This window comes from Protopterus annectens, chromosome 6.part0, assembly GCF_019279795.1.
Source record: "Protopterus annectens isolate FY-2018-M chromosome 6.part0, PAN1.0, whole genome shotgun sequence".
Lineage (NCBI taxonomy): Eukaryota > Metazoa > Chordata > Ceratodontiformes > Protopteridae > Protopterus > Protopterus annectens.
The window spans coordinates 757,723,419-757,748,730 of NC_056737.1; the positions used below are offsets into that span (position 1 = coordinate 757,723,419).

At 38.0% G+C, this 25,312-nt stretch overlaps 1 long non-coding RNA gene across 1 annotated transcript in view; it reads left to right on the plus strand.

The window, feature by feature from the left end:
* Nucleotides 1-25,312, plus strand: part of LOC122804519 — a 185,820-nt gene that overhangs the window by 58,832 nt on the left and 101,676 nt on the right. The gene's annotated exons all lie outside the window — the stretch shown is intronic.

Sequence of the window (25,312 nt, forward strand, 5' to 3'; positions counted from 1 at the left end):
CTCGTGATTATGTGTGTCGGTATGTGACACATTCCATAGTTGGCAGTATCCTATTTATTTGTAACTCCATGGTTGTGTACATGTCATTGACCTATCTATATATTTGCAGATATAGGTGAATCCGTATATATCAACATATATCTCTCTATCACCCTATCTCTATTATATATATATATATATATATATATATATATATATATATATATATATATATATATAAAACAGAGAGAGTGACAGGCAGAATACACCTTTCATTGTGTACATGTCAGTGTATACTGTTACCTGGACTCTACACGTTTTTGTTTGAACCTGTCACGTTACACACCTGCCGTTGGGACATCTTGGGTAGCTTAGTGTTAGGTGATTGTGTACATGATTGCGTGTTCTACTCCTGACAGTGGTCATTTTACCCTTCAGAGCAGGCACCATTAGTACAGGGGTGAATAATGCTGGTTTCACCTGTTCTGGACATCATTGACTGTGATCTGCACGATATTCAGAGAAGCTTAGCCCTGTTTCGCGCATATCCGTATAGTCATATTTAAACTACGCTTACCAGCACTGGGCAACGCATATTCCCACTAACATGTGCTAAACATGATCTGATGACCTGCATCCAACATGCATTATTTGTGCCTTCTGGATTACGTTACATCCCTTGCAGGACATGGGACCAGGAACATGCACGACAGTCACTGCATTTACCACTTGGGCATCTGGGATTTGTACACGTGTTATGGCATTTTGTATGTGGACTGTACTATGGCTGTTACTCCATACTGCGATCAAATGGGTAACTCAGTTAGTTTACATATGGATGAGACCTATTAATGGTATGTCCAAGTGATGTTTAATGGATGTGCTCCAGCATTGGGTATGTATGTCACAGTGATCCACACGCTACACCTTCACAGAACCATAGGTGGAGCATGCTGGGGTGACAGATACCTGTCATGGGTACACCCCTTGCTTTGCCACTACATCCATGATTACATTATATGGAGCCCCTCATTAACACACCAGGGAATCCATGCAGAATGTGTGGGGAACAGTGATTACACACATGGATCCCACAATTGGCTCTGCTCCACTGAGCGACAGTTGGTTACTCGATGTGGTGGCAACAGCAGACACTGTTTGCCTCGATTGATGAATGGCCTCTGACAATCGGGCATGTACCTACCGATGTACCTAGGAACCTATACACACAGTACCAACATATGCTGATAGGTGTGTGTACTCTTCAGATGTTGACATTCCTTGTTCCAATAGCTGTTGTGTGTACAATGGTTGAGGGCTGCCTATGTAGGATTCACACAGTAGGCCACCTATACATTACAATTTACAGATGGTCGTGTGTATGTGCCATCCATTTTACTGTGTGTGCAGGTGGAGAGGTGTGTCAGTCTGTAGGGACCTACACTGTCAGAGTATGTGCTATACGTTCCCTCTTTGCCAAAGCATAGGCATATTGGGCACACCTCTGTCTGCTGGCACAGGGTGTTCGTGGTCTGAATCCCTCTGTGCCTGTGATGGCCTTGGCAATTGCGGTGGGCTGTGAGGGCCTTCACCCTTTTGTCCCTGCTGCAGCTGTTTATGCAGGATCATATTATGTAGCATGGCACATACTATGAGGATGTGGGCACACATGCCTGGAGAGTACTGCAAGGCTCCACCAGATATGTCCAAACAACAGAACCATGATTTCAGCATCCCAAACACACGCTCTATGATGATTCTGGTTTGTGCGTGTGCCTCATTATGGCGTTCTTACATGGGTGTGTGTGCATTTCTGATGGGAGTCATCATCCACGGCTCCAGTGCATAGCCAGCATCCCCCACAAGGTGGCCATGTGGGATGTCCCCCCTGACAAATACCTGATACAGCTGTGAGGCATGCCAGATGTGGGAGTCATGGTAGCTTCCAGGGCTGCCAGCACACACATCCATGATAATGCCCTGGGCATTGCACACGACCTGGCAGTTGATGGAGTGGTATCCCTTGCGGTTTATGTAGCACCTACCATAATCACCGGGTGGTGACTTGATATGTATGTGCGTGCAGTCTGTTGCACCCAGTACCTCTGGGTAGTGTGCCACATGGTGGAAGAGACGCATATTGCTGGCCAACTCCTCCTGAGTTCGGGGGAAGTATATATGCTCATTGGCATGTGTTAACATGGCATCCAGGAACTGGTGTAGTACCCTAGATGCTGATGCCTGTGAGATCCCCATTATATCAACTGTTGGCCTTTGAAAGGTACCTGTGGCTAGTATTCGCAAGCTTACACATACCTTCGTGTCCACTGGGATGGGTTCCCCTCTGTTGTTTCTGGATCTCAGGCCGGCACAGCTCAACTATTTGATGTAAGATGTCCCTGTCCACCCTGTAATGCTCTACTATCTCCAGATCATGTAGCCCCTGGTAGGTTACCCTTGGTCTGAACACTCTTCTCCTCCTCCGGGGCCTGTGGTGGTTGTCAGCAATATTCTCCACAACACCGTCAGTCTCTAACACATGGTGATGAATCACAGCTATGGCAGCTCCCAACATGTACATTGTAAAAGTTCCTTGTATGTTTACACCTATGGTGCAGTGTTTGGGAATACACAGGTGTGTGTGGGGTGCTTTCACAGTTTATACTATTGTGCTGTGAACACCAATGATGTCATAGAGTGTGTATGTACAATCGTAGCTACAGGATATCTTATGTGTTTTACGACAGAAACTACTATTGTGGTGCCTTTGGTGTTGAATTACTTACATTTGGCTGCCGTGGATTACCTCTTGCCCTTCCCTTTACATTTTTTCACGTTTCACCTTTCATTTTCTGGCATGCATCCAGCAGCCTGCTTTCATTTGTATTTTCCTAAACCTGGTTTATCTTGCGTAATGTGTTCTATGGCCGGTCTACTGCAGGTTTGCTTTGCTCTGCTATGACAGTTCTCTTTTCTTTGCAATCCAACACCTCCCCTATCCTGTTTTGCAGGTTTCTGTGAGCAGACTTGTCAGCTGCCATCGATTGCCTTCTGTGAGTTAATAGGTGTTAATTGCTCAGTTGTACTCCAATTACCCTACTGCGGCATTTCCTTATTTTCTTCCCCTGACCTTCCTGTTTGAGCTATGGTGCACGGCGCGTGTGTCCGCTTACCATGTTTCGGGCACGTTTTCCTCCCCGTACACATGCACCTTTGGGCACCATATGTGCTCTCAGCTAAATGATGCTATACCTACCTCCCCACCCCTGTCCTGTGGCTTTGCTTAGCAACGGCCAGGCTGGATTTGCATTGCTCCAATGTGCTTACAGCTACGGTGGCACACCCCACTGCTGATGTCATTTATACCTCTAAGCCACTCCTCGGTGTTGTAGTGCTGCGCTGTATGGTACATCCTTAGTCCGGCGGGACGTTTGTGATTCACTATTACCTGCCTCATTTGCATGGCATTGACTACTAATTCTTAGTTACCGTGCCGAACACTGTCACAGACCCTTAGCAACCCTTGCAGCTTGGTTGTGGTGTACCATGCATACCATTGAGTTTTATGGTGAAATCATGATTTGTATTACATTGCGATTTTATGACATTTGTATATATTTTCTTTGTGTTCCCGTTTGCGCACACATGCCCTGCGGTTGTACTTTGCGTTACTGTGGACATGACATTAAATGTTGTTTTTTAGGTGTTGTGCATCTTTTCTTATGCTATTGGCTGTATATTTAGCCATTGGCATATGTTAACTTTGTAATACATGAGTCTGGTCTGCTTTCATAGCTCCGATGTTCTGTTTGGAAAAATGTAAACCGTGTTTTTTGGTTTACATTTCTGTGGGCTTATGCTATGCCTGCACCACTTCATGAATCGCTATGTACCTTCATTTGCTTGGTGCGGCACTGCGCATGGGTGATTAGCATACCTAAGCCAAGGGCTGCGCAGATCTGGCGTATGCCGGTAGTGCACATGGAATTGGATCATACTTGAATCACTCGGCGGCCATGTTTGGCATTATACCGCCTATGCTACACCTGTGCCTGGCGCAAGCTTCATGAATCCCGGGGATTGTCTATATACTTTGTTCAGTAATGTTGCCATAATGTGCATGTTTCATAGGGTAGCTGCAATAAAACAAGTGCAGCGATAATGGCATTTTATTTTATTAAGTGGATATCTAAATGTGGTTCGAAAGAGTGGTTAAAAATGCAGAAGCACACACACACACACGTGCAAGTGAGTGTACGTGCATGTGTGCGCACATACACTCACACACACACAACATGTAAGTATGAGCCCCGTAGCTGTGCATGTAGTAATGGCCTGTTAGCATACATATTCTGTTCCATCTGAATCACACTTGCAGATATATACAACTTCCTTTTTCCTTTAATATTTAATGATTGAAAATGAAACTGCATTAGGTCTTGATTGTTCTGCAGCAGTGTGTTTCCAGTGTAATGATGGTACTCAAAACATCCACTTTTTTATGGTTATTAACCATGCAGAAATGCATTTCTAACTCCTACCCCAAATAGCAAAATCCTTACTATCAGCTAGTGTATTTCCTTTTACTCCTTTGTAGCAATCTTTTGAGTAATCAGTAATGAGGTATTCTAAATAATTCACTGGTCAAATGTTTTACAGTATTACTCACTTAATGCTAAGTGCACTGAAAAGAAGGTGAATATGTTAATTGTTTGAGATGACCTGCTTGTGTCATTTTTTCTTGTTTCCTTTGCCCTGTCTCCTTCTGTTCATCAGATGTCCCCTGTACTCAGTTGGCTCATTCATTCCCCCTATGCCAGAGTTTCATGGCTCTTTCATTCCCTTTCATTTTCTTGGAGTGGTACCATCATCCATGAGTGGATCAGGGGGTTTGCGTAATGACCCTAACCTTTTCCCTTTGGCATATTTCTGAGAATTTTGGTGGTGCCATATATAAGAACACATGTATACTACCACACATGCTAGCCTTTGGCTTAGACAACATAGTCCCACTAAGCTATGACTATAGCTGATTCATCTACATGCCTGCAGATGTCACTATGCAGTGCAGTGAGCCACTGCCATCTCCTTCCTCCAAGGATGCGTGATGTGGTGTGTTGGTCACTCTGCCAATCCTTCCCTATCTGGCCCCTCCAGTTCCCAGGCCACAAATTAAAAATATGTCATCTAGGTCATACTTAGGGCTTTATCCATCTATGCCATGGGGGCTGGACTCATATGAGATAGTTTCATATCTCCTATATGGTTTGGAACTTGCTAGACTGTCTGTTGAAAGTATATAATGACAGACATTTGACTGTGGTGTTCTACAGCTGCTGCTATCCCTTTACCTATGCTGTACTGATGTGTCCCCAGTTTGTACCTGGCCATAACCATGCTGTTACATGCCACATTGTTTTCTGTTGCAAAAAGCACTGTACTTGAATTTTGTATAACTTTCGTCTTCCTTCTCTAATGTGGTTACTGTGGGAAAAGGGATGACAGTGCATTGGTCACTAACAAGCCTAACAACCACGAACGCAGCCATACAATCCGAGGTTACACACCAACTAGTATTTTTCATTTTTGTTGTCATGTTGTCTCAGTTTTACTTGTCCACGTGTGTGAGTGTGTGTGTTGCTTCAGTTGTGTCAGTGTATGAGCGCGCATGCTCGCGTGTGTGTGTGTGTGTGTGTGTGTGTGTGTGTGTGTGTGTGAAGGTATTTTTATAAATATATATAATTCAAAGACTTTGATTGTAAGTCAGTTAACAGAAATGACATTGTCTTGCATTTAAGATAATTACATCTCATTTTTTGACATTCATAGTTAGGTACACTCTTTCCTTTCCCAACCTTTCTTTTTGCCTTCTCCTTCAGTGAAACGCTTCACTAAAAATATACATTTTACTTGAAAAAAAATATTTTCTAATGAATTGAAAAGGGATGCATCTCTTGTTAACATGGTTTGCATGCTTTCATGCATAAACTGTTAGGTTACAATATGCTATGGAACATAGTAAACATGGCCAGAGTATTAATCATAATAAGTTAATTAAACAGCTAAGCAGCACATGAATATCAAAATCTAATGTGATTCTGCAATGTGTTCATTTTGGAGGGATAATATGTTTAAGTGATTTGTTGGTGGTGGGCTGGTACTTCAATATGTAATCTGCAAGGAATATTTAATTTATATGACCCATTATTGCAACATCTTGTAATACAACCAATCAAAACTGAAGCAATGTATTAGCTGAAAAAAAACTAAACAAATTACAAACACAGGCACACGAGCTCTAATGCATACAGTCACACACACACGCACACACACACACACACACACACACACATCTATGCACACAGATGTGCACACACACACACACACACACACACACACACACACACACACACACACACACACACACACACACACACACACACACACTTCCTTATCACATAGCCTTGAGGATAACCTGAACATACGGTCTAACATGATTGCAAACTGTGGCACATTTCAGGTAATCTAAATGTGTGATTGTTAGTTAAAGGAAGAATAGTCTAAATACTATTACTATGTCAACAGCAGTTAAGGAAGTAGTAATAGCAGAACCATTTTTTAAATTTGTCTTTTTAGTGCAAGGTCTTCATATCTTGAGTCCTTAATAATTATGCACTAAAGTAAAGCAATAAAGCCCAGTACAGTATTTCAGGACGCACACATACACACACACACACACACACACACACACACACACACACACACACACACACACACACACACACACACACTACACAGATTGTAGAAACAGGCTAAGAGTACATGCTGTAAATAGAAATACAGTTTATAATTAATGTTTTGCCTTTGAGATTTCTTTCCAAACAACCTACCTATAGGTTAAGCAAATAGTAGTCTTAATATATATTACAGGTTATGCCCAAAGAAACTGCAGAATAAAAACATCAGTGTTAACTTTTATTTTCCTTTTATGCTATGTATTCATAATCCAGACTTGTCAAAGGCCACATGCTTATGTAACATATTGTTGTTTCATAATTATCTCATATATTCACAAATGCACATATGCATTTAGGCAGAAGCTCAGATCCAGTATACTAACCAGAATTCTTTATTGTAAATCATGACACACATACATTAATCAAATTTAGTTTTGCAGCTTAAACATATTGATCATTCTTAAATTCATCAGAAAGGCTGTTCTATATCACTGGCACTCGCTTGGCAAAGCTAGTAATCGTTAGAGTTGTACTTGAAGAGTCATCATTCATTTTACAGGGATCAACCTACATGGTTTGTACACTTAATGCTTTATGCAAAGCAGGGCAGTCAAGCAAATATTAATTTTTGAGTACTTTAGGCTAATATAAAATCCCCTCTTATATGTGTAACCAGGAAAATGTTTCTCATGTCTTAACTGTCATTCATAATACATTTTCAGACATGAGTTTTATGCATATGTCATGGATATACCCAGAAGAGTAGAAACATAGGTGTGATGTACAAACGTAATAATGTAACCTTAGGTATGACAAGAACTAAACTACTAAAGAAAGGGCAAGTTAGAACGTGAAGAGGAAAACATCAGTGATAGGAGCTGGTGTTAGAAGAAGTCATATTTGTCACAAGGCATTACATCGTAAAAGAGGTGCAGTTCAAGTGCACTTTTCTTGAATAGAGGTTGTTATGGAGAACAGAGCATCTATGCTGTAGAAAATGAAGTCCCCTTTCTGAGCTTTGTGCAAAATAACAGAACATGTTAGCTCATATTATCTGTTTTAGATTATTTTATGTACCATCAGGTATTAAGTTCCCTTCACTGTGTATCTCAAACCAAATTTGTGAATAATAGGCACCAACAAAATCAATGCCATAAGTCAGAAAACGTACATCTGTATACTGCAAGTTTTATTTCTCTAAATGTACTTTTTGCTTATCATATATAGTGACATTGTAAATGTAAATGTCATTTGTTGGAGCTTTTCTCCCTGGGTCTTTGCTGAAAATGGGCCTTGCCCAGTTGGACTTTCCCAGCAAAAAAAAAGACAAATACATTAAACAAAATAATATATGAAATAAAAATGGTCTCTGATGAAATGGTACATTTAAATGAATTACATTTAACTCTTAGATTATTAACTCTTAGCAGATTACAGATGATGTCAATAGATATTTTAGAATATATATATATATATATATATATATATATATATATATATATATATATATATTACATAGTTCTTCTAGCATAGTGAAGTAGGAAGCTAAAAAGTTAATGTCCATCACATTATTTTACATACAAGAAAGATGATTATGCTTCTTGAATATTTCCAAGATAAGGACAATAGTTGCATGTAACAAAGATGGTTGTGTATTTTGAATATCTGAGATAGAAAATTCATTAGTACGTATTCATAAGTGTAGTATTGGTGTGATCAGTGAGTGAACTCACTATATTTACTCAGTAAATCATTCAATCACTCACTCAACCATTAGCCAGTGAAGTAATGATATCTACTATGTCAGGTAATTATCTTCTCTAAGTATAAAGTCTTTATATTTCTTCATTTATTGTCGTTCCCCAATAGCTGATAGTATGCACGGGATTGATATAAAATGGATATATTGTTCAAGTATCAAGACAGATAAGTCAAGTTTCTTGAGATTGGATACATGCAAACATATACCTGCGTATATCTTTGCTTTTGTACCTGAACTATTTTACTAAATAAACTTAAGCTGCTGGTTTCTGTCTGCAGACTGTTCAGACTAAATCAGAATTACATGCCATCTGTAATAATGTTTGGTACTAGTACAGACATTTCACAAAATGTGAGATATAGCGTATTTATGAGGAGGAAACCCCATTAGAATTAACATAATTGTCACACTGTCACAGGAAATGTGACTGTACAAGTAGGAATGGCAGACTGCTTCAGTTGTCCAAGTATGCCACTGTTACACTGACTTAAAAGAAACCAAGGATTATTTTGTACCACATCCACAATTACACTTAAAACAAAATCTGCAAAACTGAGGAAAAGTTTCTAAGCATGCCTATATGTATGTATGTATTTATGCATGCATGAATGCATGCATGCCTGTTTGTAGGCTTTATTTCTTTCTTACTTCCTTTCTTTGTTTCTTACTTTTTATAATGCCTATTAGGTAGTGTGCTTGTAATACTACACTTCTGTCTGCAATGTTTAACTTTATTTTATAGTCAGACAAACAGTAATAATATACTTAAATATAACATCAAACAAGGAAGTTGCACACATTGCTTTTTCAAAATTGTAGTTTTGCATACATAAATATACTTATTGCATCCAAAGTAAAAATTGCAAACAAAACATTTAAAATCAAAATGATATAGAATAATAGAAATTAATTAATTTGCTCAAATAGTACAGCTTAAATTTTAAATGCTAGAGAATACTAGACAAACACACGCACATGCACACATATACATATATTCAGAAATAATAGTACATTAAGATACATTTGTTTACTGTTACTTGTCAAGGCATTGAGACATTGAGAAGCCATATTATTATACATTGCTTCTTAAAATAAACCTGCTCTGTGGTTATTTATTTGGCTAAAGTGAATGTTTTATTAGTGTTAAACTACGATTACACCTCTGAAAAGATTATTTATTTATGTGTGTATTTATTTATTTATTTATTTATTAAGCTAGTTATTTATTGACCTTTGATTAGCAGGAAAGTCTGACTGGGTAGAAGTCCATTTTCAGTGGAGACCCAAGGAGAAAAGTTCCAAATTATTACAAAACATTCTAAGAGCAATAATTTTACAATCTTCAAAAATAAAACAAGAACATCTGCAGTTTAAATAGTTATAACAAATAAGTGATAATATTAAAACATTTTTAAGAATCAATGCAAGTTATATGACAATAATTTAATATTTCTAGAAAGTTTAGACAGTTCGTAGAGAAATTAAAGGTAAGTTAGTCTAATGCAAATAAGAATTGCAGTATGAAGCGAGGGAAAAACAGGCTTATGGTATATTTAGAGAGAAAGTCAAGGAAGGCAGTTTAATAGAAGTAAGGAAGTTAGTGAAGAAGGGAGAGTAAAGAGGTATAAGGAATGAAAACGTACTTGCTCACATTTAGAGATATAGTTTATCCTGGTTTTGAACAAGAACAAAGCCAGATTTTACCTAGGAAGTCTTTCAAAGTTTTTTTAAAAGATGGGAGGGAGGGTATTGACCTGATGGATACAGTTAAGGAGTTTCGGGGCTTAGCAACCTTGTATGAGTACAGACAATGCCCAGCAGATTTGATATGTTTGTAGACAGAAAGGAGTTTTTGGTCACTGGATTGCAATGACTGACCGGGAACATAGTTGTGTAGAATGTTTTTTACTGCTGGACAGGCAGAGAGATGTTGGATGATTTTATAGATGGTAAGAAGCTGTGTATATACTAGTTGATGAGGCAGTTCTAACCAATTTAGAGTTTTTAGTGCTATATAGTGGTGGATTCTGAAAGGAGTATTTGCTGCAAATATAGCAACTTTGTTATAGCATTGTCCAAGTTTTAATTTTTGTAAAGTCTGGAAGTTAGTAAGGATGAGAGCACCATAAAGAAGTGTGTGGAGGAGATAAGTAGTGAAAAATATAGTTTTAGTTGTGTTGGTGTGAAAGCTTTTGGCTCTGTAAAGCATTCAGAGTTTTGATGAGTTTTTCTTATGCAATTTGGTATATGCAGGGCAAATGTAAGCTTATCATCCACTATTACCCCTAATAATTTGCTATTAGAGGTGACTTCAGTGGTTGTATTATCAAGAGAGGACTTTAAATTTTGTTTTTTTTTTATGACAGAAGGATTTGGGGAAAAAATAGTAGTTTGGTCTTTTTTGGGTTAAGTATGCATTGTGAGTTAAGAAGCCATGTTTCAGTGGCTGATACAGCTTCCTGAGTAATTTATTAGAGGTGTGCCATGTTGTCAGATGTGCAAATGAGAGTGGAATCATCTATGTATTGTATTAGGGTGGCATGTTGTGTGGATGTATGGAGGGTGTTGGTGAATATGTTAAAGAAAGGGGGACCAAGAATAAAGCCTTGTGGTACACCAGTGGTGACCGGGAGATAAGGAGAGAGCATGGAGTGCCATTTTACTAAATGATACCTACTGGACAGGTAGCTTTTAAAGCACAGAAGCGTGAGCTGAGAGAGACCTAGTGAGGACATTTGCAAAAGAAGTTTGCTGTGACAGACAGTGTTGAAGGCATTAGACAAGTCTAGAAAGAAGGAAGAGACTCGTCTGCTGTTATCTCTAGCTTTATTGACAGTAACTATATAGGTTGGAAGGGCAGTGCTAGTACTATGGTAAGGATGGAAGCCATGTTGTGTAGGGGACAAGAGTTCTTCCTGCAGGAGATAGTCTAACAATTGTTTTTGAATACATTTTCAAGTATTTTGGCAAGAGGGGATAAGATTGCTATAGGTCTAAAGTTATTAATGTATGTTGAATATCCTCCTTTGTACAGAGGGGTAATGTGTGACTTTTTCCAGAAAGAGAGAATGAATAGTGTAGTTCAGCACACATCCACATGTGAATCGCTTGTCTTTAGTACTTTGGTGGGAAGTGTGAAAAAAATGACCACATCTTCACTACTGGAATGTAATTTTTTTTTCTTGCAGGAATTTTTTTGTCATACTTTATTAATATTAAATGTTAAATCAGCACTTTCAATTTAACATGATGTACTTATTTATTTAAAAAAATGTGTTAACTAGGTAAGTAGTCTGGTCTGTTAAACCTTTTCAGCCATGAACTGGGTTACTTGAGCAACAGCAAATATAATATCTTCATAGACAAATTAGAGTAACCAATCAGTGCAGAGAATTAAAGCTATGAGTGGTTTATGGACTCCTTTCTGTAGTCCAGGGTTTGAGTTCCTCAGCCTCCATTTGCCGAATGTGTGACTCTGAGCAAGTCATTTAACCAGACAGTACTTTGACACAACTGGGAGTGTGTGTTAGGCTCCATAATGGTTTCCTCAACCATGTCTAGTGACTACATATGAGAATGTATGAAACTAGAAGGTTTCTGTAAAGAAACTGGAGTACCAAGAGAAAATCCACACATTAACGGGGTGAAAATCAATCTACATGTTGACAGTGAATAGGAATAAAGAAGAGATCTTCCCATTGAGCCGTCATGCTCCCTAAATGTGTATTGTCTCAGTGCCACTTACTCAGAAGTAGAAAGAAAATTCCACCATTGTGTTGTATATGTAAGTGCATGTACACTAAAGGATGCAGTATATTCGGCAGAAGACTCCACCAACTTGTTTCAGGCAGAAGCACATCTGAAGTAAGAGAAATTAGTATATCATTTTCACTCTCCCATTGATATCTTGAACTTATTAAGAAAGGTAAGTATTTTGTGTAAATTGTGGTGTATAAGAGCAATGACCTTCACCCAGTCACTGTAGAGTCAGGCTTCACCTTCATTTGTAAGCCATACTAGCAGTGGCTAAATCCAATCTTACTGCTGGTTATGCGGTGTTTCTTACTACACTGAACCATGTCTGAATGCTGTGGGTATTCAGAAAGCCATCTTAATGGATTTAGGATGAGAAAATGCCTTCCACCATTCAAGCTCTGCCAAATAGAATATGTTTCTATATCTCCCAGCATTATCAGCATTTCAGAGTACTGCTCTATTTATTCACGAACTGTAGTCATATAAAATTATTTTGTACCATTAATACATCTGTACCCCTCATACTGTGGATGAGTGTTATTAAGGATAAGCAGGGTTAAACCAGCTCATAACTAAAATGTTTCATCTGTTTAAGTAAGGTAGGCTGTTGACCTTATCAAATTAGGAACAAAAATAAATACTAATAAATGGACTATACTATTGTTTAGAAAGATAATGCTAATATCTTTAAGTTAAACTTTATTCTGAATAAATTCAGAAAGTCACAGTAACAGAAGTCAGACAATGAGTGACTCCCGTGGGATAACCAGGCCCCTAATTTCTGAAGTTAGAGAATGAGGGACTCCCGTGGGGTAACTGGGCCCCCTGTTCACTGCAAAATATGTTCTGCTTACAGAAACTAAACAACAAGAGACTGGTCTATGCACTGTATTTTTGTTTTTTAAATCCTTCTCCTATTTTTCAGCTTTCAATCTACAATTCTAGTACTGGAATATTTAAAGTAAAACAACCATTTAAAATGCTGTCACATAGATGACATGATTAATAACTAAAGCAAATTTTATTTCTTCATCAAAATACCATTAATATCAGATATGAAACCATATGACTATGTTGTTAGGTGAATTGCCATTTAATATTTCCCATTTCTTAGCATAGGTTTACAAAAACAAAACATTGTTTTTATCTTATTAGTTTCTTACTAATACAATGTAATTAGTCTTGGTCTATGAAGAATTTTGTAATTAGGACTGTCCTGCCATTTTCATTCCCTTCTGTTAAACAGTCCATTCAATTAATAAATAGACCAAGCGGTTTAATTGTTGATCATAGGCTGATTAAATCTCTCAAGCCATGAAATAATAAAGCTTCAGAATCCTTTTAACAAGAGTTGTACTCTCTGCATAACCACTGTATGTATTACTTGTTTATGTTACAGTCTACAAAACAACACTAGTAATATACTCGTATGTTGTTGCATTGCATATCACTCTTCTATTGGGCAAGATAAACGAAAATATATATTTTTTAGAGTCCGTGTCAGGAAATAATTTACTTGGTAGAGGCCAGTGACACACACACATAAATTCTCATGCATGTAAATATGTCAGGTTAAAATTCAGGTTGTGATTCAGCAGTATATATTTTACGTATTACCATGATTCAAAGTATATCAGCATTTTCAAATGGATTTTTTTCATGGCTATTTCAGAAGAGTAGGCATTCAAGAGCTGGTTGCTTTATCTTATATATAATTTTATCAAACTGAAATCTGTAAAAACATTAATTACAAAAGGCAAAAGACCATTATGCTGATCTAAAAGAAGCTGAAAGTTGACAGACATTAAAAGAAAAAACATAACTTGCATGCTAGAATGTAGGGATCACTTCTATTTGAGCAATACTTTAAAGGCTTCGATATTTTTAAGATGCTTCAGATGTACATTTTACCATGATGTTGGGCCTTTCTGCAAAAAGAAAAAAATAGTATTTCTAGACTGAAAATAATGTATTTCAAATTGCACTTGTTTCTTTTTTGCGTGTACAGTAATTGTAGTACCTTGATAATTCACTCTACTGCTGGAACTCAAGACACAGTTACTACTTATGTGTCAATTAATGTGGATGTCTATAAAGTACACAAGTCACTGGAAGTGGAAAGAAAATACATAATATTTTTCATGGCATTTTAAAATATCATTACTATATCCACACGTGTGTTTGTGTGTATGTGTATCTATCTCTCTCTGTATATGTGTGTGTGTGTGTGTGTGTGTGTGTGTGTGTGTGTGCGTGTGTGTGCGTGTGTGTGTGTTTTTGTGTGCTTATATAGCAATAACCCATGCCTGGGTGTGGGTAATGCTGGATTTACCCACAGTTGGTGTGGTTGGTCACGGGGGTAAATCCAGCATTACCCACACCCAGGCATGGGTTATTGCTATTATACAATGACATTATTTAAGAAAAAAATAATTACTTTTCTTAAATAATGGCATTGTATAATCCCTCCTTGCTGCCCTTCCACAGCTGTGTGGTATTCTGCGGCAGTTCTGATGTACTGCGCATGCGTATGCCTATGCAGTACATCAGAGCTGTGGGCAAAGGCAACGGAGAAAGCAAGATCTCCGTTGCTTTTTACAAACTGTTTCACTATGTTAAATGGGTTTAACATAGTGAGACAGCTTTAAAAGAAGCAACGGAGAATCTCCGTTGCTTTTTTTAAAGCTGACTCGCTATGTTAAACTCGTTTAACATAGCGAGACAGTGTGAAGCAATGGAGATCTTGCGTTCTCCATTCCTGTAAAAAAAAAGAGTTATAGTAATGGAAAAAGTCCGGGTGACCGGACCTTTTTCCATTACTATAACTCTGATTTACAACGTGCATGCTGACCAATCAACGTGCACGTTTTTGAATATTAATAGGGGGTCGTTGTATAATATCTATCTATCTCTCTCTCTCTCTCTCTCTCTCTCTCTCTATATATATATATATATATATATATAATAATATCAGTTGGATACCAAGTCTGATAACATTTCAGAGTGCAAATAGATTGTTGGGGAAGGGATATTCTCTTTTGATTGTGACACTCCATGAAAGTATAAATGTTATCATTATATACTCTAATCTTGCCTACTTTAGAGTTGTATTTGTTTTTATTATCACAATCTTTAAATGTTAATAAAACTTTAAACACAGAAATCTATCTAAATATGTAACTATCAATCAATCGATCTGTATATACACTCATACATTAAAAAGATAACTTTTTGCTATTACAAACTGAAGTTACTGTAACCATATATAAAACAACTTAAATACCTCTAGATATATGTATCACAGCACCCCATAATTAAAGAACCACATGAACATCTCATACTAACTTTTCACATTTCCAACAGCTAAGCCATTTGAGGATATGAGGGAGAAACACAGAGAGAGGGAGAAAGAAAGAAAGAGGGAGAGAAAGAGAGAGAACAGAATACACAGAAGAGTGTCTCAATATTATTCTATTTAAAAAGTATTAGTTTCTTAACATTATTTATTTAAAAAGCATGAGTACTGAACCTCTAACTCTGGACTATTATAAAATATATAGACATGATAAAATCTATATGAAAGAGCAAAGATATAAATAAAACCTTGTAAAATTCATAAATAAAACCATATAGCAGATATTACATGGTTGTAGACACATTTACATTTCAGAATTATATTTTAATTAATTTATAAACTTCATTAGCTTGTGTAATGTTTTCCAAACATTTGAGGAAATGGTTATTAAACATATTAAATACTATCAGGAAGATCATAATAGTGTACTTAAAGAGAAACCAACAGCAAACAAAAATATAAAAGTGAAGAATATAAATCTTATTTTGGTGTTCAGCCTCTTAAATTAGTTGCTGAAAATTAGCTCAGAATTCTTATTTTTTTACAGAAGCCAAAATATTGGCAGCATATATATTTTTTACAACTGAATACATATAACAAATGAGGACCACATCTTCCAGTAAAGAAATATTGTTCCTTCTGCACCTCTTCATCCACATATTTGGAATTATGCTTTGATTATCAGTTTTTTGAAAACTGCAAATTTTTTAATATTTATTCTTATACATCACATTGGGATTGTTTAATAATGACATGTTTACTAGCAAATGCCAATGCAGACTCAGAAAAGAGAATTATGTAATGCCTTCAAATATCATATTCAAATACCCATGTTCTGCTAGTTTCTTATGATATAAATCAAGAGTTCATACTGAGATAATGACTTTATTAATGCCCTCATGTTTTAACTACCTTAAAAGAAGTAGCAGTAAAATTAAAGTAATTTATAAAAAATAACTCCTAATTGTTAACACAATCATGCAGATAATGTCAGTAGGCGCGCACACACACACACACACACACACACACACACACACACACACACACACACACACACACACACACACACACAGACATGCACATATACACGGACATGCGCATACACACATGGACACATGCACACACACACACACACACACACACACACACACACACACACACGATGATTTGTAGTTTTGCATCACTGTTATAAGTTGGTTGCACGAATGATATTATGATAATGAATTCAGGGTATAATATTTTTAATTCTACATTATTTGTGATTTCAGGAGTGCTTCAAATCCTAATACATTTTATTTTCAATACTGTTTGAAGTGAAGTCTCTGCTTTTTGAATGTTCCAGGCAGCTTCTGAAAGTTGTTAAAGTAAATCATTTAATTTTAGTTAGTATATTCTGTTTGCAGTTTTGTTTTTCAAAAATGAATCAGTCCAGATTTAGTTTACCTTTTCCAGTAAATATTTTTATTTTTGTTCTATGCATCACATTAGGGGTAATATTAAACTTATATTTCATTTAAAAATGGTGCAGAGTCATGACATTTGTGAATAATGCTACAGTGCAGTTAGTTCATATCAAGCAGCTGTATTTATTTTGAGTATCCCAAGAAATGGACTTGCCAATAGACTTTTTCAGTACGGACTTTGGCCAAAGAACAAGCAGCATAATATTGTACAAGGTCAGATAAGAGATGTACAGAAAGATGCAACGAAGGTACAGGAAGAGATTCATCTGTGTTAAGGAGACACAAGTAAAACATAACTGTTAACCTCTATCAGCTTGATTATCACATCTATAAATAAACAGGCTATTTAAATAAATTTATATAGAGCAATTTGACATATAATATGCTTATGTTTTGTTTGACAAAACACAAGGCAGAATGCAGGTGGTAGTCTAACTGGCAGCCAGATTGGTGAGTGAGAGGGGTGACATATAACAGTACAGTTGTACCTCACTTAGAACTGCCATCCAGCTTGCAGTAGCTCCCTTTCCAGGCTGGTTTCCAGGAGGGTGCCTTGCAGCACTTCCCTTTCCAGGCTGGTTTCCAGGAGGGTGCCTTACAACACTTCCCTTTCTGGGCTAGTTTCCAAGAGAGTGGCTTGCAGCACTTCCCTTTCCAGGCTGGTTTCCAGGAGGGTGCGTTGCAGCACTTCCCTTTCCAGCCTGGTTTCCAGGAGGGTGCGTTGCAGCACTTCCCTTTCCAGGCTGGTTTCCGGGAGGGTGCTTTTTTGTCTACATGGTTTTCTATCTGCTTAGGTTTCTTACATCTCAAAGACATGTTAACAGTTGAATTGGTGGTATTTAAATTGTCTCTATCCATATTTGTAGAGTGCTTTTCTATGTCTTTTCTGCGTAAGTGTAGCATGCCATCCAAGATATTGACCCTGAATTTCATACAACATGCACAGGAAATGCATATATCTAGCTAGCTCTCTCTTTATATCTATATCTATATATCTATCTATATCTATATATGTATATATATATATATATATATATATATATATATATATATATATATATATATATGTATATATATATCTATATCTATATATATTTATATATATATGTGTGTGTGTGTGTGTGTGTATAGATCTACTTCACAAGCTCGAAGTTTCAAAACCTTGAACTGCAAATGGTCAAAACAATAAGATCGAAGTTTTGGAACTTCAAAATTATAATGAAAAAATAAAAACAGAACTTTTTTATGTTTTTACAGGGGGCAAGCCCCCCCTAGACCACACCCCCTGCTAAATAAATATACCAACTCCGACATCGCACTGCAGTGAGGAAAACGGTAAATTTCCAGTTCCTTACTGTACGGCGATCTCCATTCAAAATGTTAGAAGTTTCAAAACTTTGATTTTTATGGTGTCAACCATTTGCAGTTTGATGTTTTTAAACTTCGAGCTTGTGAAGGGAATACGGAAATCTATATATATATATATATATATATATATATATATATATATATATATATATATAAAAGGCTCTTGCTGCCCCTATAGTGCCTTTTTTAGGCAGGGTTCAAGTAACAAATTCAACACCATAACAGGAACAGGTAAGCAAAAACTGAGGGTAATGCTACTCAATGCTAGAAGTCTAAATTTCAAAATGCACTCACTCGAGGCACTCCTTGAAATGGAGAACATCGATATCTGTGCAGTGACTGAGACCTGGTTCAAGGCTCCAGAGAGCACCCCTGCACTACCAGGCTATAACTCATACCACACTTTTCGCCATCTAACCTGGACCGAAACACCAAAGGTGGGGGTGTGTCCATATTCATTAAGGATATCCACACCTCCAGGCTAGTTGCTCAGCATAATGCATCCGAGGTTATCCAAGTGCAACTAACTCTTGGCAAAACTGCAATCCAAATTGTAGCTTGCTACAGATCCCCACCATGCCCCAGGATTCCCACTCCTCTTTTCTTGATGTACTGGAAAACATTAGGGTTCAACCAAACACCCTAATAATGGGCGACTTCAACTACCCCACCATTAACTGGGAAAACTACTCATGTACTAACTCCTTAGCACAACACTTTCTGGAATTCATAAACTCCAATGCCCTAGATCAACTTATCCACACCCCCACCAGGGGCAACAATATCCTAGACCTAGTCATTACCAACATGAGTGACCGGTGTTCCACACCTGAAGTCAACTCCTCATTGGTCCGATCTGACCATAAGCTAATCACCCTTGATATCCATATCCCACCCCCACCCCCCATTAAGGAAACCACAGTAAGAAATTTCTCCAAAGCCAACTTCATGCTTCTTAAGACAGAAGAAGTGAACTTCATGACACCCATGCAGATGGACAATACAGTTACAACTGCTGAATCCTACACAAATGCGCTCTATAAGCACCTACATGAGTGCATGGATCGTGCTATCCCAAACAGAACCAAGACGCAATCCTCCAAAAAAAGGAAGCCAATCTGGTGGTCCCATGCATAAACAAACTGTACAACAGAAGGAAGAAACTATTGCAAAAGAGAGTAAAATCCCATGAGTGGAGGAGCTCCCAGGTCAGCCTCAGTAAGAAGCTGAGATCCCTTATAAGATGCTCCAAAGCTAGCTACGAAAATAAAATTGCCACTAATTCCAAGGACAACCACAAAGCATTCTATAGCTATGTCAAGAATCTCAACGGCAACACCCAGATCTGCTCTGAGTTACAGCACAAAGGCATGAAAATTATAGAACCAACTGATATTGCCAACATCCTGGCAGATAGGTTCAGTGCTAACTTTACCCCCCCCCTCACCCCCTAAAGGGCCCATATCTATACAGGAAGAATGCAGACTCCCTGTAATCACAATTATGCAGGTGAAAGCTGCACTCTCTAAAGCCAAAAACACAGCATCCATGGGACCGGACAACATCCCAGGCTGCGTTTTACACGAACTTCAGAATGAACTGGCTCCCCACATGTTCAATAATAGCCTTGCATCAGGCTTTGTGCCCATTGAATGGCGCACAGCAACAGTTATCCCACTCCACAAAGGGGGAGCCACCACTGATCCCAGGAACTATAGACCTATTACCCTGATGAGCCTGGTCTGCAAAGCCATGGAACGTATCATCATGGAACTCATAAACAAAGACATTGTTAACCTCCAAACTCTGGATCCCACCCAGTTCGGGCTTGTGAAAGGCAGATCATGCCTCCTGAACCTGATTGACTTCTTTGAGGCAGTCACCAAAGCCGTAGATGAGGGTAAAGTGGTTCACACAGCCTATCTTGACCTCGCCAAGGCTTTCGACACCATCCCCCATTCTGGAATTATAGCTAAACTCAATAAACTAGGCATAAATCCCTACATCACAAGATGGGTTGCCAATTGGCTCACTGACAGAACCCGTACTGTAAAAGTTGCAGACTCCAAATCTGACCTCAAACCAGTGACAAGTGGAGTACCACAGGGTTCCGTCCTGGGGCCGCTCCTGTTTGGTATCTACTTCTCTGAAGTACAGGCTAACACAGAAGGCCTCTGGCTAATGAAGTTCGCAGATGACTGCAAACTAGGAGCCATAGTCAAGTCTCCAAATGATGTGAACATCCTACAGAAGGGCCTCTCAGAGACAGATGCCTGGTGTCAGAGCCATGGCCTCAAGCTCAATGCCAAAAAGTGCAGTGTCATCCCCTTTGGTAAAAACTCTGTACCCATGAACTACCACATAGGCAGCAATCTACTTAACACCGAATGCATGATAAGAGACCTTGGGACCCAGGTGGACAGTAGTCTCTCCTTTGATAGTCACATCGCCACAGTAGTCAGGAAGTCCTTCTACGTGGCACACCTCATCATAAAAGGGTTCTCGTCCAGAAAAAAAGAGGTCATCGTTACCCTCTACTCATCACTCATTAGACCCATTATAGAGTACAACGCCCTTTTTGGAATGTACCTTACAAGACATCTGCAGCAGCTGGAAGGGCCACAGAAGTACCTCACAAAGAGGATTACTGGACTCAAACAAATGCCCTACACTGACCACCTCAAAAAACTCCAGCTTTACTCTGTAGCATATCGCCTACTCAGAGGTGATCTCTGCCTAACATATAAAGCTATGTCAAACCCAGAGCTGTTGGACATGCTACACCTAAAGAAATCCCAATCCCTCCGAGCTACACGCTCTAGGGACCTAAACCTTGTCACCACAATAAACAGGACATGCTGGAGGGATAGATTCCTATCCCAGAGACTTCCCATACTTTGGAACAGGCTACCCATCTATGTCAAGCAAAGTTCTTCATTAGCACTCTTCAAGAAAAATCTTGATGAGTGGATGGGAAATAGGAAATCCACCCCAGAGATCACTTCTGTGTCTCTGCTCGTCAGTGGCACAGGAAAATAACTTTCTTGGGTGGCGTAAGCCAGGGAACCTTGTTGGCTAGGCTTGCATAGGCCCTTGGGCCGATAGCCTAGTACCTACCTATGAACCTATGAACCTATATATATATATATATATATATATATATATATATATATATATATGTGTGTGTGTGTGTGTGTGTGTGTGTGTGTATGTATGTATGTATATGTTTGTGTGTGTGCGTACACATCTTCATTTATTAAATACATAATTATGTTTCTTAATCTCATGAACATTACATTTATCACCAGGATATTCCCACTGCAACACTATTATGGAAATGTGAGTAATGTGACATTAGATTCATTATTGTATAAAACGTAACCCTTATCACCTTTCTTGCTTGTCTACACACAAACAGGCACACACCGCACAACACTCTCTCTCTCTCTCTCTCTTGCTTTCTCTCTGTCCTCCTTTCAAATGCACATTTCCCACCTTCTGTTCCCTACACAACACATCTAGCTTGTCCTTGTACACTAGATGCTTTTATTCACCTACACAGACACAGAAGGGTATTCATCTCTACAGGCTCAAAAGGTATCCCAGTCACATAGTTTATTATTATCAGTGATGATTTAGTTGACTTTCAAATATCACTGATCAGAAATGCAACTAAAGAAACACACACACACACACACACACACACACACACACACACACACACACACACACACACACACACACACACACACACAGACACACATGTTTTTCTTTGTGTGGGTGCCACACTCCCTCTCATATCCTTCCAATATGGGAGCTTTGCTCTTCATAATACTAACTATAGGGATGATCATGAGGATGTTTAACTAGATGAGAATGTACCAATAAAGAGCAGTAGAGAAACAAAGTAAATGGAGAGCAGGGGCATGATGAGAGGCTGGGGGATGCAAACTATTCTTTCCTGAGAATTGGTGTGTAAGGGAAAAATGATCTGGAAGCAGAAGACAGGGGACAGTGTGATGGCATATAGCTTAGGAGGAAAGTTCGAGGGAGAGCAAGGACATGCCTATCAGACTAAAGGTACAAGATATTACATAGTAAATTTTACAGAAAGAGTAGTTGATAAATGGAATGAGTAACCTGAGTACGTGATGGACTGTAAGACTGTAGGTATCTTCATAAAGGCTTGGGATTGGTGGAGACTTACAGAAGGTGGTAAGAGAGACAATTGAAACACATGAGCCAGATAAATAAGGAAGAGTGCACATACAGCTTTGTCATATCTCTGACGTCATAACTATGCAGTGCAAACAGTTAAAATGTAGGTAGCTCATGGCACTTAGGGAAGCTGCCTGATCAAGAAACCAGTTATTCTAGTTTGGGAACGGAATCTGTAGGGTAGTAGGGGACTTAAAATGGAGAGGTTCCCTACCTTCTTTTTAGGAGGCAAGGTCTGCTGTACAGCAACTGCTTAGTGTAGGCTGAATACTTTCAGATAAAAATGCAATGCTTGCATGACAGTATCAGGAAGAAACGTTTTAAAATGCAGTGTCTACTGTGGAGTCATTGAACATGCATGATGTAGAAGTGGAGCAGGAAGGAAACATTAACATGTTCTTGAATGATATCTCATACTTAAAAGCTCCATTCCACAAACCTACTCAACCAGCCTGCCAAGGATCCAAAAATGGACAACACAATGAAGTGGAAGAACTTTGATGACAACGTGGTGAACTGGAGGGACTGTGAATCAGTCACTTCTTTCATTTTTATCCATCCAGTGAGTTATTTGAGACATGACTGAAGAACTTCAGCATCATCTGGAATGCCAGCACCCTATGAGCACACTGAGAAGACAGAATTTCATTCCTTCTATGTTCTAGAGGTAGGCATTGTAAGACCAGAAATTATGTATGTGAGGTTGCAAACTCCATATACATAATTAAAAAGAAAAGTAACAGTGACTTTTTAAAGCTGTACAACTTAAAATGTGTCTCATGTGAAAGACATGATAGTTGACTTTTGTGGTTACCACATTTTTGGAAAACAATGAAACCATATACCTCCTACACAATTTTGATGCTTCCATTTTAAGATATCAGCCACTACACCCATTTTAATATGTGGTTCAGCTTGAAAGAATACTCCCTTTTGCAATATGGAGGAATTAGGCAACTAGAAATTAAAGCCTAAAAATCGAAGGAAGTCACAACTACATGTCTATAACAAAAAGTGACTTATGTTATGCAAGGAGATTACATCTACATGTAAGTGACTTATATGAGGAAGTCACAACTGCATGTCTGTTTCAATAAGTGAATTATGTTATGCAAGGAGATTACAAGTATAGTAAGTGACTTATGTGAGGAAGTCACAAATAGATATCTATAATAGTAAGTGACATATATTATGTAAAGAAGTCATAGCTGCATGTATTTAACAGTTAGTGACTTATCTCACACAAGAAAGGTACAATTACATGTCTATAACAATAAATGACTTTACTTTACATGAGGAAACAATAGCAACATGCCTTTAACAGCAAGTGACTTAAATTACTCAAGGGAACAACAGCCACATATGTAAAACAGCAAATGACTTGAAGAATTCACAACTACATGTATTTAACAGTAAGTGTCTTATGTTACACAAGAAAGTCTCAGCTATAACAGTATATAACAATAAGTGACATATCTTACACAAGTACAGATATGGTGGTGTTATGGGATTCAGTGAATTAAGTACTTTTACCGTACATATAATTAAATGGGAAAGTCTGCAAGTCTGAGACTGCACAGCATGATGAAGTATGAAAAAAATCTGTTAGATCTCAGTAATTACCCTTAACCTACAATCAGTCAGCTGTTAAAGCATATATCATAAGTGGTGTATGTATATGATTCAGAAATACATGACTAAGTGGTTACTGTGTCCTTGATAAGACACAACTTCATTCCCACTTCAAAAAAGATTTGAAATAGTAATGACTGTAATGAAAGGACAACCCATTTCTTCAAATTGCATTAAATGTCAGAGTGTGTTATATGCAAGTTTAATAGTATTATCTATATATATTTAAGTACTATATATATATATATATATATATATATATATATATATATATATATATATATATATATATATATACACATGTGTATGGGTCTACTTGAAAAGTCTGAAATCCCATATTACTGAATCCAACAAGACCGAGATGACATTGACAAAACCACACAAGACACTTGTCCAACACCATAAAAAACACAGACCAAAGCAAATCAAAGCCACCAATGCATGGGGCTTTGCCTCTCACCCCCCCCAACTAAATATACCAACTCCGAGATAGCACTACAGTGGGGATAGGGCAAAGGTCACCATGATGGCCAAATGGTTCTTCTTCCACAGTAAAATTCCAGTGTTCCCAGTGTTCGTTCATGTAAGGTTTCAGCAATGTCATCCCAGTCTTGTCAGATTCAGTAATGTTGGACTTTGGTCTTTACAGGTTGACCAATATATGCATATATATATATATATATATATATATATATATATATATATATATATATGTGTGTGTGTGTGTGTGTGTGTGTGTGTGTGTGTGCGTGAGTCTACTGAATTTAAATTTAATCAAAATACTCAAATGTAAACATTGACCACAAAAGATCAACAAGGCAAATGTTGACACATTACTATGCATGTGCTAAGCAATAACCTCAGCACATGAAAACTGAAACAACAGAAAAACATTTTTTCACCCCCCCCCCCATGTGGGGGGATAGCTAATTATATATAATAGTAACTCTGAGATTGTACAATATTAGGGAAAGGGCATATTCCCCAACACTGAAAATTATGCATTCTCACACACCTGTTGACCATCTGTTTTGCTGACCAA